The sequence below is a fragment of the Ochotona princeps genome, chromosome 25 (assembly GCF_030435755.1).
Source record: "Ochotona princeps isolate mOchPri1 chromosome 25, mOchPri1.hap1, whole genome shotgun sequence".
NCBI classification, from domain to species: domain Eukaryota; kingdom Metazoa; phylum Chordata; class Mammalia; order Lagomorpha; family Ochotonidae; genus Ochotona; species Ochotona princeps.
This window is the reverse complement of record NC_080856.1, coordinates 25201396-25208248: the sequence shown is the minus strand read 5'-3', so window position 1 is coordinate 25208248 and position 6853 is coordinate 25201396.

Sequence of the window (6853 nt, the reverse complement as noted above, 5' to 3'; positions counted from 1 at the left end):
TAGGTTTCCATTCAACAAAGGAAACAACAGACCAAATTGATGGCTACTGCAAATAAACAAAAGGTTTGTGATTCAAGCAGGGAATCAATTTCTACAGATATATAGGAGAAACATAGGAACCTATGTAGACATGGCAAAATATGTAAGTAAGTAATTAATATACAGACTCAAATTGATAACAAACACATATCAAGATATGCTCCAAATCAGAAAATTAGGGAACAGAGTTACCAGATGAAAGCATGGTGCTGGGAGCACAGACGTGCTATTGGAAATAGAGCCTGACGTGGCCCTTTGGTGACACAGTCTGAATGTTCCTGGTGAAGCCGAATGCACACGCAAGCACCTCGCATGACTCAACGAGCCCCCAGCAGAGCAGACGCAATCCAAAGAAACCTCATCCAGGACTGTTAGGGAACGAGGTGTGCTCATCGTGGTGTTTGTCATGGCAGTGGGAGTAGGAGGAGAATTCTGTTTCCATCATTCGAGGAAAGGGTGAGTCAAAGGAACTGAATGCGCACCACCAAGGACTAAAGCAGCGTGCTGTGCCCACCGGGCGCTCCCGGAAGCAGATACTGGGATGGAGGCAGGTTTGTTTGCTGAGGAGATAACACCTGAACCCATAATGACAAAGAAGTGGGACTGGGCATGGGAAGCCGCAGACCCGTAGCCCAGACCAGGCACCTCTCTGATAGGGGTGCCCATTGGGGGTGGCAGGAATGGTCTGGCCCTTGAACTGCCACTCTGCTCAGTCGTTGCCAGGGATCATCCAGAGAAAAACTGACACAGGCCCTGAAGAAGCTGACAGAGGGCTGCATCAGCATGCTGAGCTTGACCGTTGATGAGGGTGCAGAGAAACTAGATGTCTCATCCATTACTGATGTAAATACAAAATAGTTGGGCAGTTTCTTCTAAAATTAAACTTTCACTTTCCACAAGACCCCACAAATCACACTCTGGGCACTTATCATGAAGAATTGAAAAGTTATGTTCCTACTAAAGCCTGTATGCTAACGTTCGCAGCAGCTTCAGGCATCCTAGCAGACGAGGAACAACCCAGGTACTCCATGGAGGCTACATGGTCAAATAAACTGGCGCGGTAGAATGCTCTTGGCAATAAGGAGGAACGAATGGGCAGGCTGTTTCATCCTACAGACGCTGCTTGAAACGCCTGTGTCCCAGATCCAAGAACCTGGATGCAAGTCCAGGGCCTGGTCTCGATCCCAGCTTCCTGTTAAGGCACGCCCTGGGAGGTAGCAGGTGATGGCTTGGGCAATCAGGTCTCTGCCACCTACATGGAAGACACAGACTGAGTTCTTGGCCCAGTCCCAGCTGTTACAGGAAATTGAGGAGTAAATCATCAGACACAAATGTGTGTGTGTGTGTATACCTTTCAAATATACAAAAAAATTAAGAAAAAGGAATGAACTATTGACACAGAACAACTTCAGTGACCACTGCTAAGCACTTTGCTTAGTGGAGAGGTTAATCTCAACATGAAACATCTCCACATTCTGAAAATGGAAAAAGTACAGGAAAGTGAAGAGAAGATGGGGCTGGGTGTGGCCGGGTGTATGGGAATGAAAATAAGGAGCAGGAAGAAATTTCTTGGCAGGAATGAAGCAACCTCCCTTGAGGTGGTGGTTACACAAATCTATGCTGGAGCTCAAATTGCACGGAGCTGTGCAGAGGAAGAGGAATGAATGCAGTTTTAACATGACGACAACAGGGGGACTTGTCTAGTTCGTGGAATTGTGCTTTGCAACGTGTCTTGAGGCTAGCACTGTGGTGTGCTAGGTTAAGCCACTGCCTCCAATGCCAACACCCCCATATGAACACAGTTGGTGTCCCAGCTACTCCGCTTCCAATCTAGCTCCCTGTTAAATTCCTGAGAAAGCAGAGAAAAGATGGCCCAAGTACTTGGGACCCTGCATCCATGCAAAGGATCTGGAAAGAGTTCCAGGCTCCTGGCTTCAGTCTGGCCCAGCCCTAGCCATTGAGACCACTTGAGTCGTGAACCAGCAGATGGAAGATCTCTCTACATATCTATCTATGTCACCTTATTTCTCTGAAATTCTGCCTTTCAAATAAAATAAATCATAAGAAAGACTTATCTTAGTCCATTCAAAACTTATCATGTCCCATCAGCGGGAGAAGTGTATTGTTCACAGCTCTGGGGTCTGGAAGTCCAAGACCAATTCAGCATCAGGTTCAATGTCTGGGAGGGCCCACTTCCTGGCTCATTCACTAACCACCTCCCTACCATGAAAGAAAGAGATGAAAGAAAGGACACTGTTTTAACTCTCAAATTTCACATGAATGCATACAAATGGGCTGAGGCTGGGGACAGCCACACCTTCTTTCTGGCATCCCAAACGGGAGTGCTGGTTCGGGTCTCCAAACCAGCTCCACTTCTACTCCAGCTCCTTGCTAATGTGCTTGGGAAAGCAGTGAAAGCTGGGTCTAAGCGCTTGGGTCCCTGCAGCCGCGTGGGAGACTTAAGTGGAGCTCCTGGCTCCTGACTTCAGCCTGGCTTTCATAGCCATGGGATGTGCAGGGAGGGGAGGACACTAATAAATGGAAGACCTCGCTCTCGCACTCTCTGTTTCTCACTGTTCCAACCACTCCCTAATTGTTCTTTCAATTAAATAAATAAATTTTAGGCGGGGTGGAGGGGGGAATGCATACAGCTACAAATCAGATAACCATTCAGACTTTATAAGAATACATAGAAAAGCAAAGTCATGGGTCAGATTTTAAAAGAAAAGCGGCTGCTGCTGTTTCTGCCCTTAATTTTTCCATCAGCTTATCTCCCTTCATTTACCAGTTTCCCTAGAACTGCCCAAAAAAACAAGGCGCCTTCCCGTAGCGTCTGCACGCCAGGTGGCGCCGCTGCGCCCCACATCTGCCGTTCCTACAAGTCGTGAGCCTCCTAGGTCCCTGCTGTTGGCACAGCTGCCTCCAAAGCCAAGATCCAAATAGGTGCGCCTGCGGAGCCCAGGGCAGGGTGAGAGACTAGGGACAGCGTCATCACAGGCCCGTCCTCCAGAAGATCAGGCTGTCCTCGCAAGCCGCCGGGGCATCACAAGCCTTACTTCCCACTCCTCCTTCCTCGCCTTGGTCCAAGGAAGATCTCCTTCCCCAGCCCCTCTGAGCATGGTGCTCATCTCTTCCCAAACTGAGACTCCCTGGTGGTTAATTTCGAACCCGGAAGGATGGGCCACAGGTTTGCAGGAGGAAAGACGGCCCACAGGAAGGACTAAAACCTACAGACACTTGTGGTCTTGACGAGGAGGGCAACACACTTCATTTAATTCTGTAGACTAACCGCCTCTTTTGTTTGGGCGAAGTAACAGAACCATCTCTAACTAGGTAAAACACAGAGAACACTTTTCAGCAACACCTCAGGCTTTCCTAACCATGGAATCCACCAGGAATCTGATTCATGGAAACCAGAAGCTCGCAATTGACTAACCCTGTTCAACTGCCAGGATACCCAGGAGCCCTGGTGAGGCCATGGGAGCTGCTTGAAGGCTGCCTTGCTGTCTCCCAGCCCTCAGCTACCAAGAGGAGTGACTGTCCCCGTAGCGGACCACGGACATCACAGTCCAATGCAGTGGGTTTAACCCAGAACACAGACACATAGAGCAACACAGCTTAGAAGAGACGCCCCTCCTCCTGGGTCCCCACCTTTGCCCCCAACTTTCTAGTCTATTTCCACAAAGCAGAGACAGTACACACCCACGTCATCCTCCTACTCTTTCTTCCCCCACCGATCCCACCCCCATGGGAGGTCCAGCCCTTCTGATTCTTCCTCTTCCCAACCATGCTCCCAAGTGGTGGACAGCATGGCACCTCAGTGTCCTCTCTCCGTCCATGCAGGCTTTGGCCTCCGTCTGTGGTTGGTGGCATCATTCCTGTGCAGCTGATGGAACCCTTCACCCAGCTTCAGGGGCGCCCCAGCTAACAGTCACTGTACCCTACTCCCCTTTGCCAACACTCTCAGTCACTCACCCCTACCCTAAGGAGCTAATGGGAAGGTGTGGCTGTGACCTAAGACAGGTATACTTGGGAAACCCTGCGACCAAGGAATGTGAATTAGGCACATTTTGCCTTACACGTAATATTCAACAAACCCATCTGAACAGCTTTTATTTGTACAGTGTGGGGAAGGTAATTCTTTTTTAATTATCTTATTTACACAGAGGGAGCAGATCGCGGTTATTTCACAGTATAGATTTAGGAACGTGGTGATACTTCCCACCCCACCCTCCCCCCGCCCTAATTCTCCACCCGGGAAGGTAAATCTTTACACTATTAAGACAAACTCATTATAGGAATTAGACAACACCCTTTAGGCCAACTGATACAATATTTAAAATATCACTCATTTTTACCCTTCTCTTTTTTGATTTTTTAATTTATCTGAACATTGATTGAAAACTTTTGAAAACACTACAGTGTGGGACTGGTGTTGCAAAGCGTAATCCTGCCTGCCTGAGATCCTGCATCCCATAGGATTCAAGTTCTGGCTGTTAACTTCTTTTTACTTTTAAGATTTTTTATTATTACTATTATTATTATTATTGGAAAGTTAGATATACAGAGAGAAGGAGAGACAAAGAGGAATATCTTCTGTCTGTTGATTCACTCCCCAAGTGAGCCTCTTCCGGGTCTCCCATGTGGAAGCAGGATCCCAAGGCTTTAGGCCATCCTTGAATGCTTTCCCAGGCCACAAGCAGGGAGCTGGATGGGAAGTGGAGCTGCCGGGATTAGAACCGGTGCCCATATGGGACCCCAGCAGGTGCAAAGAGAGGACGTTAGCCGCTAGGCTATCGCACCAGGCCCAGCTGTTCACTTCTGACCCAGCTCCCTGGTAATGCGCATGAGCCCCTGACGAAGCTCCTGATTCCTGACTGCACCCTGGCCCAACCCTGGCTTTTGCAGCCATCTGGGGAGTGAACCAAGAGATGGAAAATTTCTCTCCCTCTCTCTCTAACACTACCTTTCAAATATATAAAATAAGACTTTATTTTTAAAAAGAGGAAAATGTCATAATGTAAAGGATTATGAACGTTAATAAAAGGAAAGTAGCAGATCTTTCAGGGGGACTTCTGGAGGACGGGTCTGTGGTGACGCTGTCCCCAGCCGCACACCCTGCCCAGGGCGCCACAGGTGCACCTATTTGGATCAATATTAAAAAAACAAGATTGGCATCTCAATCAGGGGTAATTTCTTAAGAAGAAAATATTTGCTTTGAACCTTTTTACTTTTAATTTTCAGTCTTATTCATTGTTCTTTTAAAATTTGCTGTTTAAAAATTCACATTTCTCTGGAGTTAGGAGAAGTCTCCTCATTGTCAGCTGCTATATGTACTAATAACATGCCACATCCTGACGTCATTTCTGACATCTTACACCTTCTGTTGGTCAATCATATATGAACAAATAAGAACAAAATCCAGAAACTGGCACCTTGACATAGTGTGCTAAGTTCTGCCTGTGGCACTAGCATCCCGTAAGAGCACTGGTCTGTCTCCCAGCTGCTTCACTTCCCATCCAGCTCACTGCCTCTGGCCCAGGAAAGCAGTGGGGGATGGACCAAAGCCTAGGGTCCCTGCACCCACATGGGACACCTGGAAGAAACTTTTGGTTCCTTGCTCTTGAGGTTGGCTCAGTTGCACCTGTTTGGGGAGTACACCAATAGATAGGAGGTATTCTCTCTCTCTCTCTCTCTCTCTCTTTTCCCTCTCTGTAACTCTGCCTTTCAAATAAAAATGAATGGATTTTTTAATCAATACATGGAAATAATAAGAAGAAAAGAAACAAGCAAGCAGAGACCCACGTCCAGAATGGTGGTCTGAGAGTTCTGTGGGGCTGCTGCCCACTGAACCAGCCAAGCCTGCCAGAATCTTCAACCAACAAGAAAAGGAAGACATCTAGGTCTGGCATCTGTGAGCAGGCTAGCCACCACGTGGAACTTGCATCCCACATCATATGCCCATGCCCCATGCCTGTGTTCCACTGCCAATCCCAGCTGCATGAGAAGCACACCCCAAGGGGCAGCAGGTGGCGTTTAAAAATCTCTGGAAATGGTCCCCAATAAGAACATGACTGATTTGTGCCACTTGAACCATGACTCACTGACCCACTGCCTCCCTCAACTCACTTCTCAGAAGCTCCACTCTGGCTGACCATGGCCAGCATCCAAGTACCGTAGTCACTCATCAAGGCATCCAATGTCCCCACCCGCACCGAGGGGCGCACCGGGAGCCTTCCCCAACTTTGGCCTCACGCAGACTGAACCCCAGCTGAAGGCAGCTGAGAGTACAGAGTGCCTTCTTCCAACCAAGGGGAGGCTCGGCCTCAAGCTGTGCATTCTGAAACCACAGGGACTCCCGGGGCCTCTGGCCCAATTGTTTCACTGTCTGAGGTTCCCTGCTGGAGCTGCAAGCCTAGAAGACCCAAAGGCTCTGGCTACCTTGTAGGATGGAGATGTTACCTGGTGAGAAGCAAGCCGCTGCGCCGCCCCGAGTTTGGGAGCAGTGGCTCCATGACTTTTCCCCAAAGCAGCAGCAGGCCAGATCAGAGGGTTCTGGGGTTCTCCCCCTCCCCTAGCACACGATGCGGGGCTGTCCAGCAATGGACACTCTCTAAAACAAGGGCGATGTCAGGGATCAACCACAAAGGCAGCATTGGTAGGACTGTGAAAACAACAGCTGAACTTCGAGCCACAGAATATACCAGAAAAGAGTTTAAAAAGAAAAAAAAAAACAAGATAGCAAACAAGACACAGCTCCCCCTTCACCACTGCTCCTCTATGTGAGAACAGACATCAAAGACTGACCTCAATT